Consider the following 13,188-nt stretch of genomic DNA (forward strand, 5'->3'; position numbering starts at 1 on the left):
GAAGGATACTGCAAAATCCCCATTCCCACCCCACTCCTGGAGGAAGGATATTGCAAAATCTCCATTCCCACCCCACTCTGGGACCAGCCAGAGGTGGTATTTGCTGGTTCTCCGAACTACTCAAAATTTCCGCTACCAGTTCTCCAGAACCTGTCAGAACCTGCTGGATTTCATCCCTGGTTTTGAGTTTTGTCCAGGACAACTTTGGTTCATCCTTTGCCTTCAGGGAGGATGGTGAGGGTTTGGTCTTCTTTAGGTTTTTGGGGAATGTTCTGGTTTGAATTTTGGGGGGATGTTCTGCGCTGAATTGCTTCTGATATGGTTTTCTTCTGATCTTCTGGATTGTCTGCCTTATGATTCCATGGGTCTCTGTGACAAATGCTGTGGTTTTAAATTCTGTTTCTACTGCTGCAAAAAATTCTAAGTGACTAATATCACCTGTGCTATAGTTGAGCTCTTTCTGGAGCTTACTGTGTTCTAACAATGGACAGTGGACAGCCAGACATGTTGGCCGCCCATTTGAGTTCAGGAACCTATTTTCTTCTGGAGTTTTGCTTGAGCAGTTTGATTTGGAGTTTTGTTTTCCTTTTTCCAACTTGTTTTAGAAACGTAGTTTCGATGGTGGTTGTCTGCAATTCTGTGTGTTTGGGGTCATGGTTTATCTATGGTGCGTGTGCTAGTATTTAGCCTGAGATGAGCATCCGTGATCATTAGCCATATCATTTTCGGCTGCTTTGTTGAGCTATTTTCCATCCAGCTGTGCAAGTTATTGGAGGTTTGTATCTGATTATGAAAATTGCTTTGCTGTTACATTCCAAACCAGCTCTGAGTGGCGTATCAGAAAAAACAACAACCGTAACCACTACAACAAGCAACAGCAAAAATACATTTAAACAAAAAATCAACAAAAATAACCATAGTAATGTATTAATATAATGACAAATATGTTTATCTAATGATTAATGGGAAAGATATAGGAAAAGAGAATTATATTTAATACATATAATTATATATTATACCATACCATACTATACCGTTCTGTACTGTACTGTACCGTACAGAGGTGGGTTCTACTTAGCTTTACTACCGGTTCGCAACAGGACCGTGCACGCTTCTGCACATGTGCAGATCACCCATGATGACATTGTGGCAGGTGGGCCTCTCGCCAGTTTTACTACCGGTTCTATTAAACTGGACCGAACTGGGAGCAATCCACCACTAGTACTGTACCATAAAGTATTGTATTGTATTCAGTGGAGGTATTCAGCTGGTTCTATCCGGTTCGGGAGAACTGGTAAGCAGCGGCTGCAGGAGGCTCCTCCCACCCACCCGGAAGACATCATGTCCCATTTTTGATGCTCTGTGCATGCATGGAAGGCTCTGTGCATGCGCGGAGGTGGTGCACTCACATTTGCAAAGGTAAGTGAATACCAGCCCGTATTGTATTGTATATAAGAGAACATGATTAGCAATTTCAAAATGATAACAAAGAACTGAAACCAGATTTCATCTAAAATCTCATGATGTGCCGATTCAACAGCTTTAAGGCTAAACCCAAACCTTGTTTTCCTAATGAGGCTTGGCAAAATCTAATAAGCAAGGTTGTTGATCTCATTCCCTGTTTTCTGACACTGACCAAAATGTATGCGAACCTCAGTCCATTGTTCCCAGTAAACTCAACTTGTTTTACTTGAGAGGAAAGAATGACCATCTGTATTTAACAGAACCAGTCATTCAAATTGATCAGAGCAAGAAGCAACCTTAAGTCGGAGGCTCTTGTAAGAACTGAGTTGCATCGCCAAATCAGCTGTGACCTGTTGATGGAGACTATTTTCTTGCTGGGCGTGATTGCTCTCATTGTAATTCCCAATCATTGCAATCTAACCACAAAGGTGTGCCTCATGTGAACGCTTCCTTGCTATATCCTTTGCCCATCAGTCCAAGCATGGTTGAGAGACTCAAGTCTTTACCAGATTAAAAACCTCCAGGTTACTAGTTTGCAATAGACCAGTAGGAACAGATGACAGGCCCGTATTATAAGTCCAAACAGGAGTATGGTGACTAACAAATAAGCAGTTATCTTAAATTGTCCACAAAGAGGGGAGAATCATCAAGAGGCATGGTGGCACAGGGGTTAGAATGTGGTATTGCAGGCTAACTCTGCCCACTGCCAGCAGTTCGATCCTGACCAGCTCAAGGTTGACTCAGCCTTCCAGTCTTCTGAGGTCAGTAAAATGAGAACCCAGATTTTGGGGGGGAAATGTGCTGACTTTGTAAACCACTTAGAGAAGGCTGTAAAACAGTGTGAAGTGGTATATAAGTGCTATTGCTATCAATTTGCAAGGCATTCCAGTTCACTCAATGATTTTATTTTCTGCTGTTGTTGTTGTTGAAATAATTCTTCTCCCATGTTTTTTTTTTACATTTATATCCCGCCCTTCTCCGAAGACTCAGTGCGGCTTACAGTGTGTAAGGCAAAAGTCTCATTCTATTTGTATATTTACAAAGTCAACTTATTGCCCCCCCAACAATCTGGGTCCTCATTTTACTTACCTTATAAAGGATGGAAGGCTGCATTGGCTCTTCCTTCTTCATATCAAAACTGTTCCATAATTTATGATGGGCTCTTAGTTTTGCTCTTCAGGGATGCTTTAGCAGTCATTAGCACCACCTGTTCTTGATGCTGGAGACCATATTTACTGTTTTGCTTATTGTGTTTAATGTTTCTAGCAGGTGGAAGGATGGATGGATGGATGGATGGATGGAAGGAAGGAAGGAAGGAAGGAAGGAAGGAAGGAAGGAAGGAAACTAGAGGCATTTCTTTAGCTTACTTATGGTGACTACTACAGATGAATGTAGAAATGATGCATTTATGTGAGTTTCAAATCCGAAGCTAGTTTGACAAGTGATTGGGGTCATTAAAGGGAATCATTAGGATCTGGCTAGATGGGTGCATATCAGACATAAATCAGGATTCCAGCTTTAGAATTTGGAGCTGCTAAAGGCTTTGAGCAAAATAACTTCGAGCAAGCAAGGCAAACTTCAGACCCACTGGAAAGCCAACAAATAAAAGCATGTGTCAGATTAACAGAAGAGGTTCAGAGTTTCAGAACCCAAGTTTCCTGAAGAAATTTGTAATTAAATCTGTCTGCACTTGGAAAAGAATTGCACCGTCCGTGCTGCTTATTACCCATCTATATTTCTTATGTTATAGTGCTTAGTTGAAATTCTGTGAAATTCTGGCAACTCCTGCCTCCTTCTATGTTAATGGATAGATCAACTGGAGAAAATATCTTTCAGAACTGAGTCAGTATGTTAATGTTTCCATAGTGCTTTTCTTTTTATTATTAAGGTTTGCAAAATGTCTTTTAAAAAGTTGGCAGCTGGCAGACTGTGGGCCAAATCTGTCCTTTCTCAGTCTGATTAATGTTAGATTACTTTTATAGCCTGCAAGATAACTTTCTAGCCAACAAGATTGGGATTATTTAAATTGGTGTCTCCCATTTTCTTACTAACAACAGTATTGCCTCTTTTTAAAAACTCTCTCTGTGTATTGCACACATTCTGATCAGTGCCTTCTACAGTGGTGAAATCCAATTTTTTTTTACTACTTGTTCTGTGGGTGTGGCTTGATGGGCATGGCGTGGCTTGATGGGCGGGGCGGGGGAAAGATACTGCAAAATCTCCATTCCCACCCCACTCCAGGGGAAGGATATTGCAAAATCTCCATTCCCGTCCCACTCTGGGGCCAGCCAGAGGCATTATTTGCCGGTTCTCCGAACTACTCAAAATTTCTGCTACCGATTCTCCGAACTGCTCAAAATTTCTGCTACTGGTTCTCCAGAACCTATCAGAACCTTCTGGATTTCACTCCTTGCCTTCTGTCATCTAACGCTGTCTGTTCAAAAATTTGCACTAACTAGTACGGAAGTTCCACCATGGTACAAAATAGCCATATCTGCAAGATGGAAATATTCCCACTGATATCCTAATAAGTGTAGTTAATTTAACAGTGGCATCTCTTAATTCAGAGATAGGGCAGATCTCCGTAAAGCCATCTTGGGATGAACCTTGTCCAAATATTTCTTCCATATAATTAGCCATCGGTTCTCTTTGTAAGCCTCGGGTTCTCTTGATTTCCCCTGCCTAATATCAACATGATGAAATGTTTTCATTTCATTTCTTACTAACCAACTCAGCTCGATTTGATGTTGAACCTCCTGGAATGAATAAGTTACTGATGTGAACGTTGGAAAACACATCCCAAATTCAGATCTTTTCCATGTTCGATCTAGCTTGCCAAAATCTTCAAATCTGAGGGTTCATCTCAAGTAAGAAGTAGATTGCTTCCCTGTGACCTGAGCAATCTTTTTTAACACAAAGGTCTGTTTTGAAGGCCTTCTGACAGTTTGCTTATCGCCCCAACCACACTTCTTCCCTTCTCGTTCGTGCACAAACTCACTGCCCACAACCTTTTCCTTATCCTCCAGCACACCATGAATTAAACCAGTGGTATTCAACCTGGTCCCTACTGCCCACTAGTGAGCGTTCCAGCTTTCATGGTGGGAGGGAGGGGTTTTGTCCGATATTGAAGCACTTTCCTTTTTTTTTAATTTAATTGACTTTTTTAAAAAAATCATAGCATTATTTAAAAAAAATTTCATTAGGTTTTCATAAAATTCCCCGTGACAATTTAAATTTCTGAAAATATACTACTTGTATCACCCACGCATAAGTTTAGTTCATGTTACGGAAGTGAAACTAAATGGCGCTATAGTGCAACCTCAAACAAAAGAGCCTCATCCCAGAATAGCTCACGCATCTCCCCCCACACCACCCAGCTGTAACAGACAAGCAGAGCTGGTAGCCGGCACACACCCCAAACCTAATCCACGATGCGTGAGAGGCATGCACAGACGCCGATACACGGCACATTACTGTGGAACCGGTGGGCGGTTAGAAAATTTTACTATTAACAGAGATACAAAAGTGGGTGATAGGTATAAAAAGGTTGACTACCCCTGAATTAAACTATCACTAGTGGGAAAAATAGATAGAAACCATCTTGCTTTCTTGTCCTTCTTTGTACTCTAATGCCCTTTTTGGATTTTTGTGGTCTCTCTTCTTTCAGTCATCTGATTACCTGACCTGTTGCACAGGTCAGGACCTTCACCGTTCTGCAGGCTGTATTCATTCGTTTGTGAGTATCTGCAGGGCAAACTCAGTTGCAGCTCTGATTTCCTATCCGTGTCTTAGGACCTGAAGCAGCCACAAATCCTTTTCCTTTGTGACTCTCAAAAGATGTTGTCGCATGTTTTAGTGACATTGATATAGTGACACAATCAAGGATCACTTTCCTGAGCCAAGCCTTTCAAGATATACGATAGCCAAACCTTTAAAAAAGAGCATCCTGCCAAATGAATTGTTCACCCCCTTACCTGCCTCTCAGAGTTGTGGGTGCTCCACTGCTGGAGGTTTTCAAAGTAAAGATTGAACATTCATTTGTCCACAGTGGTATAAGGACTCCTGCCTTGAGCAGGGGGTTGCACTGGAAGACCTCCAAGGTCCCTTCCAGCCCCATGAATCTATGAAATTACTGTTGGCCCTTGGGTCTGACCACATCAGAGGTGGGTTTCAGCAAGTTCTGACCAGTTCTGGAGAACCAGTAGCGGAAATTTTGAGTAGTTCGAAGAACCTGTAGTAAAAATTCTGACTGGTACCGCCCCCATCTATTCTCTGCCTCCCAAGTCCCAGCTGATCGGGAGGAAATGGGGATTTTGCAGTAAGCTTCCCCTGGAGTGGGGTGGGAATGGAGATTTTACAGTAATCATTCATGTAATTTAACAACCGGTTCTCTGCCCTAATGATTTCTTCCAACAACCAGTTTGCCAAACTGCTCAGAAAGTTAACAACCGATTCTCCTGAGGTGGTGCGAACTGGTTGAATCCCATCACTGCTTCCCATGCCATGCCCAACAAGCCACACCCAACAAGCTACACTCACAGAACCGGTAGTAAAAATTTTTGAAACCCACCACTGGATCACATGCCTTCAACGGTTGCTCTGGTCCATTGCTGAAGCAAAATGCTCCTCTCTTAATGCAATGTTTACAATCTTAGTGACAGGCAAAGGTGTCAGAGATATGTTTTTATTGATGTCCAGAATCCTAACCTTACTTCTTTGGCAGCTTCAGCACTCAGAAAGTTGTCTTCCGCCATTTTGCTGGGACCATTACCTTTTCTCCTGAAGTCTTATCAGGTCATCTGATGTTGCCTTCGTGAACTGTCCTCACAGTCCACAATCCCCTTAATATTTTGGAGTTGTCGCACCTGGGAAGATGAAGTGCCAGCAACCACATTGGGCATCTGATTTTTTTTTTTTGGACAATAACTTTCATGCCTCATTTGCCTATTAGATCCCACTCAAAACTCTCTGCATTCTTTTGCGTTTGTCATTACCAGCCAGGAGATGGTAACTGGGACCATTTCCTCTTTTCAGCAGAATCCAGAATGAAACAAAACCTCTTTTTAACCATGTCTCTGTACTTTCCCCACCTCCCCACTTTCTCAGCTTGGCTATCTAATATACCCCCTCCTCTCTTTTTTTGCTCCCCTGTTGTTCTTCCAGTGAACGTAGACTTGCAAATTTTTTTCTATGCACTGCAGGGAATAATATGCTATTTGTTTCCAGGATGATGCTTATGTATTGGGCTCAAGTTGGCTCAAATGGATTTTAAGGTGGATTAGTGGCACGGGAGAGAATAAATTATTCTAAGTGGAGACCCCCTGGAAACAAAAGCCCTTTTTATCAACTTAGTGTGTCCCCCCACTTTTTTTCCCCATATAGGCCAGCAATGGCTGAACCTGTAGAAAAAGAGAAGGCTTATTAGGTAGGTGTCTACCTATCTACAATTTAGCTTCCTCCAAGGAGTTCTCATTCTTTCTTCCATGGGTTATTATTTATTATTTAACATATGGTAGTGATGCATGAGCCAGGAGACTACAGTGTTAATACGAAGTAGTTTTTGGGTTGCTGACGATTGCTGATCTGTTCAGTACATGCCCATTCACTATCCAGAATGCACCACAGGGGGCGATCTAGCTGTGTACTCAGAAGTCTTGACGGCATTCTGCAGTGTCATTTGGGGCTTTTCCCATCACTAATGTCACCTTACATTCAGGCATCACTTTCAGGCAGGTCCGGCACTGATTGAATTTGTACTGCTGCTTGAGGCATTGTTTTGTTCCCACCAAAGTGGTACCCATTTATCTACTTGCATTTGCATGCTTTCAAACTGCTACGTGGGATAGGAGCCTCACTCCATCATACGACTCAAACTGCCAGAGCACAGTCCTTCTCTGCCATCTTTAAACCATTGAACCATTGTGTTTCTTTCTTTCACAGATATTAATTAGGGACAGCATACAAACAGCCACAATGATACCACAATTAGAATACATGGATTTAGAAGTAGAATTCCTTTGCAGGGCATTGTCCCATTCTATTTGACGTGTATTTTTGAGCCATGGTAGATTCAACTCTCTTCCCGTTTGTTCTCTCCTGCTTTTGATCTTTCCCTATTCTCCTCTCTCCTTTCTTTCTTTCTTTTTTTAACTCTCTTCCATTGCTTTCCACTTTTCTTCATCTATTGAAAACGAGTGACAGAAAATCACTTGATTGGAGTGTTCAGGGGGGTTCAAACAATTAATTGATTTGGCTTGTTTATTTTAATCAATTAGTCAGCACAGAAAACCCAAGTATATAAAGTATAAAATATAAATGTATGACATTCAGTCTGGATTCCTGAAAGACCAGTTATCTCCACTTGTTTCTGCCCACCAAGTATGTTCCAGCATTGTAGGTGTATTCCAGGTTTTCTCCTTTTAAAATTGCTATCTTGTATGACCAAGAAAATACTCCTTCTCTGTTGTGTCTCCCACCCTCTGAAACAGCATCCTTTGAGAGAGAAGGATGCTACCCCATCCTGTGCTGTTCTGAAAGCTTTGGAAACTTGGTTTTGGTCCAAGGCAGTGGTGGGTTTCTACTGCTTTGCACCAGTTTGGGTGAACCGCTAGCAGTAATTTGGCCTGGGTTGCCGAACCGGTAGCAACTGCTGGCTGGCCATGGCCCCAAACCAGTCACTGCTCACTTGCCCCGCCCGCCTGCATCACTGCCAGGAAGTAGCTGGCAAAGAGGCGGCATCTTGGAGGCTTCTCACAGTCCCATCAAAAAAGAAAAAGCCTCCCAGGCGCCGCAGGCCACCGAAAACTACCAGAGATCGCCGAAAAAGCTGCTGCCATCACATCCCATTTCCTGCTGCGTCACACTTGGACTGATGCATACCATTGCCTGCTCCGTCAGTCCTAACCTTTTTCTGTGGGTGTGGCTACGTGGGGGGGTGTCATTTGACTCAATGGCTGTGGCCATGAGTGATGTCAAGTTGGCCACACCCACTCAGTCACATGACAACCAAGCCACGCCCACCAAGCAAGCCACGCCCACAGAACCAGTAGTAAAAAAATTTGAAACCCATCACTGGTCCAAAACTTGCGGTTTATGCTTATTACTTTCTAGTAGCCCTCAACCTACGACCACAATTGAGCCCGAAATTTCTGTTGCCAAGTAAGACAGTTGTTAAGTGAGTTTTGCTCCATTTTATAACCGTTCTTGCCATGATTGTTGAGGGAATCACTGCACTTATTAAGTTAATGATATGGGTATCAAGTGAATCTAACTTCCTCCATTAACTAGCAAAAGATGATCATATGACTCCAGGTCATTGCAACCATTATAAATACATGCTATTCTGAATTTTGACCACCTAACCATGGGGATGCTCTAATGGTTGTATGAAAACTAAGACAGGCCATTTAGAGAAATCGACTATATGTTTCTTTCTAGGTGGAACGGTGCATCTGGGGAGAAATGAACAAGCTCTAATTCGGAGTCTTCTAGCATTTGTCTTAGAATATTCCTCAGCAAAGACATTGCAGGATGGGAAAATCTGGGCACCAAAGTGCGCACGCGTGCAAAAGGTTGCATCGAAAACAAAAGGCCAGGTTAGGAAGTTGGGGTGAGCTGCCTTACAAAATGCACACGTTTGCAGAAAATTGCGCATAAGGCAAATGCCTATTTCCATCTGGGTGTGGAGTCTTTAAATGTGCAGACTGAGGTTGAATTTTTTGGAATGAATTAATGACTGTAGGCATAGAATGCTGACATAGACAGGATGAGGAATGATCTTTGCATCTCTATCACAGGCTCTGTTTGTAAGAGTATAATCTAATCTTCCCTTGAATCTCCTCTCGTGCTTAATTCGTGGCCTTAGAATAGATGACAAGATGCCCTGTGTTCCTGGGACCATTCAAATGCAAAGAAAAAGAATTTCTCAAAGGTGAATTTGCCTCCCCACTTCTCGCTGCTTCTTTCCCTCCATCTCTTGGCAAACAGTCAGCCTCAATCTACCAGCTCCGTTCAACACATTCTTCACAGCCTCTCTGGCACTAATGAATATGCCCATTATTCAAATGGACACCATATTGGACTTAATAAGTGGCCCATTCTAATTTATCTCCTTTTCATTAATGTTTTCCTGAGCTGTCTGCACTTTCCACTCTTTGCTCCTTTCTCTTATTACCCAACTAACTTTTTTTTTTTGATTCTGAAATATAGGTGGCCTCAGTGGTGAAATTCAAAAATTTTCCCTACCAGTTCTGTTGCCATGGCCTGGTGGATGTGGCTTGGTGGTCATGTGACTGGGTGGGTGTGGCTTGATGGTCATGTGACTAGGTGGATGTGGCTTATTGGTCATGGAAAACCAACTATCACACTTTACACAAAAATAACACAAAAGCTACACAACTGACTCCACACAATGCAAAAGCAGCTGGACATCACACAAAATGGTCCCTACAACAAGCAGGAACCTCACAGAGTCACAGAGAGCTCAAAAACAAACACTTTACACAAAGATACTGGTTCGGGCAATAGGTAGTAAAAAAGTGCTTTAAAAAGTAAAAAAAAAAGTTCTGACTATTCGCTCGAACTGGTAGTAAAACAAATGCTAAAAAAAAGTAAAAAAATAGTTCAGATGATCAGCTGTGATGCACGATCGTAGGAACTTTTTTTTTACTGTTTAAAGCATTTTTTTACTACTGGTTTGGGCAAACCAGTAGCATTTTTACTACTGGTTCTGGAGAACCACCCTGAACCAGTAGCATTTCACCCTGGGTGGCCTCCTGAGTTGATTATCCAACATCCAAGTGAAGCTCAAGGGCCAGGCGAGGTTTTCTCCTGGCTATGTCACCAAGATAATTAATTTATCAAATAACACCAAATGCATCTGAGGACAGGGCAGGTGAGTACGGGGCGGGGGTGTCAATTTGGAAACTGAAGTGGAAGACCTCAAAGCTGGCGATGGGTACCCTCTACCATTGTGTTGCTTGTTAATGCGGTCTGCAAGATTATTCAAATTATACACCGGCTGCAAATGAACGAGCTTTGCAACTCTAAGCGGACTGTGATAGTTGATTGACTTTTCCCCCTCCTCCTTTGGGTTATGAAACAGCAAAGAATTACCAGATGATTATTACATGTTAGGTGGAGACTTACATGCCGGTTCATTTTCTTTTCAAGCTATAACTGCCCAGTATTTTATTAACATAATAATTTGGAGCCTTCCAAACAAACATGTTTTCAGAGGCTTGATAAAGAGTTTCTTCTCCCCAGCCCTTCCCATACAAACTATTGATAATGACGTAAAAATGTAAACTTAGACAAAAGCAAGAATATAGAGTGGATTGTTTGCCTCTAAACGAGGGGGGGAGGGTATCAGAGTTTCTTGCAAAAATCAAATCCAGAAGCACATACAGATAAACTGATTCAGCAGGAGTCATTAACTTCTTTATATACATATAATATAGGAAGTAAATTTACAATACTAACAGCAGATTCACAGGCAGAGGAGAGATTGCTTTCAGTTCCATGAGCAGCCAAGTTCATACACACACACTGATTTCAGTTTCGTTTCTCTGCACAGACTCAGATGCTGCAGACTAAGTCATGCCCTGGCTCCAGTCTGTCTCAGCTCCTAATTGGCTGATTTAGTTACTATGCCTATTCATTGGTTGACCTTGTTACCATGTCTTCTCAGTCACGAATATTCTTGCAGAGGGGCACTTAAATCTAATAAATAAATAAATAAATAAATAAATAAATAAATAAATAAATAAATCCTTAAAACAATTGAAAAAGCATGACATATAATAAAGACATATACGTGTAAATAATTTCTTCTTGTTAGTTGCAAAGTCATGTCCGACCCATCATGACCCCATGGACAACATTCCTCCAGGCCTTCCTGTCCTCTACCATCCTCTGGAGTCCATTTAAGCTCATATCAACTGCTTCAGTGACTCCATCCAGCCACCTCGTTCTCTGCCATCCCCTTCTTCTTTTGCCCTCAATCTTTCCCAGCATTAGGCTCTTCTCCAGTGATCCTTCCTTCTCATTAGGTAGCCAAAGGATTTGAGTTTCATCTTCAGGATCTGGCCTTCTAAAGAGCAGTCAGGGTTGATCTCCTCTAGGACTGATCACCTTGGAGTCCAAGGGACTCGCAGGAGTCTTCTCCAGCACCAGAGTTCAAAGGCCTCAATTCTTTGGCGCTCAGCCTTTCTTATGGTCCAACTTTCAGAGCCATACATTGCAACTGGAAAAACCATAGTCTAACTGGGAAAACCCCATGGGCGGTAACAAAAGGCAAAAACAACAACAACAAAAACCCTCCTAGAAAGGAAATAAATAAATAAAGACAGCAAGTACAAGTCTGTCAGGTGCAAGAAGTCAGGAGCCAGTTCAAAAGTACTTCAAGTTTATCTCATGCTACACAAGGAAGACTGAACATTGAAAAATTGATGCTTTTGAATTGTGATGTTGGAGAAGATCCCTTGGACTGCAAGAAGATCAAATCAGTCAACCTTAAAGGAAATCAACCCTGACTATTCTCTGGAAGGTCAGATGCTGAAGCTGAAATACTTTGGCCACTTAATGAGAAGGGAGGACTCATTGGAGAAGACCTTGATGTTGGGAAAGATGGAAGGCAAAAGGAGAAGGGGACAGCAGAGGATGAGATGGTTAAATAGTGTCATTGATGCAATGAATAGCAATAACACTTTGATTTATATACCGCTCCATAGTGCTTTGCAGCACTCTCTGAGTGGTTTACAGAATCAGCATATTGCCTCTAACAGTCTGGGTCCTCATTTTATCAACCTCAGAAGAATGGAAGGCTGAGTCAACCTTGAGCTATCAGGATCGAACTGTAGCTGTGGGCAGAGTTTGCCTACAATACTGCATTCTAACCACTGTACCATCACAGCTGCTGAACACAAATTTGGGCAAACTCCAGGAGACAGTGGAAGACAGGGAGGCCTGGTGTCACAAAGAAACAGACATGATGTAGCAACCGAACAACAATACACAAGAATCTTCATCTAAGTTCACGGCAAATTGTTGCCAGATAAGAGCCAAGAGTCTTCAAGGTATCAAGGTTCCTACTAATGAACCCAACCAATTCAGCACTGCAAGACTTTCAGATTTCTCAAAGGACTGTTTTATTGGATGCAGGACTTGGGTTTCTTATGGAGGTATTGAAGACTCCAAACTTACAATGAGTTTGACCCCACCCGCAGGCTCAGCCTGTTCATCTCCTGAAAAGATTGACACAAATATTTGTATTGCAGCATAAACAGATAGTTAAGTCTATAAGGGCTGAGAGAATGAAAAGTACTTTCTCTTCTAAACAACAAAAAAAGCATTTTCAAAGAAATGGTTTCCAGAAATTTTGCTCATTGCTTTTGGTATTTCATTGCTTTTGCTGCTTGAGGGGGAAAAAAAACACATACCTTTGGAATTAACCGCATCAGCAGATTCCTTGCTCCTTATTTTGATGATTTTTTATTGTCCCTTTCAGGGGACAATAATGCTTTCGAATTCCAGAAGTGTCTTGTTTTTAGAACAAAGTGTTCAAATGACTTCTCCCTCATTTACTTCTCTAAATGGGTCCGGAGTGGAGATTAATAGGCTAGGAAATGCGTTTTCTGCTCCATAGCGAATAAAAATAATTCACTGGAACTAAATTAATCATGAAATGGACTCAAAAGTAAAGAAAAGAAGGCCAGTACTGGCCTA

At 41.9% G+C, this 13,188-nt stretch overlaps 1 protein-coding gene across 1 annotated transcript in view; it reads left to right on the forward strand.

Moving 5' to 3' along the window:
* The window catches only part of AGBL1 (AGBL carboxypeptidase 1), a 471,358-nt gene that overhangs the window by 334,945 nt on the left and 123,225 nt on the right, over positions 1 to 13,188 (forward strand). The window lies entirely within an intron of this gene.

This window comes from Ahaetulla prasina, chromosome 13 (assembly GCF_028640845.1).
Source record: "Ahaetulla prasina isolate Xishuangbanna chromosome 13, ASM2864084v1, whole genome shotgun sequence".
NCBI classification, from domain to species: Eukaryota; Metazoa; Chordata; class Lepidosauria; order Squamata; family Colubridae; genus Ahaetulla; species Ahaetulla prasina.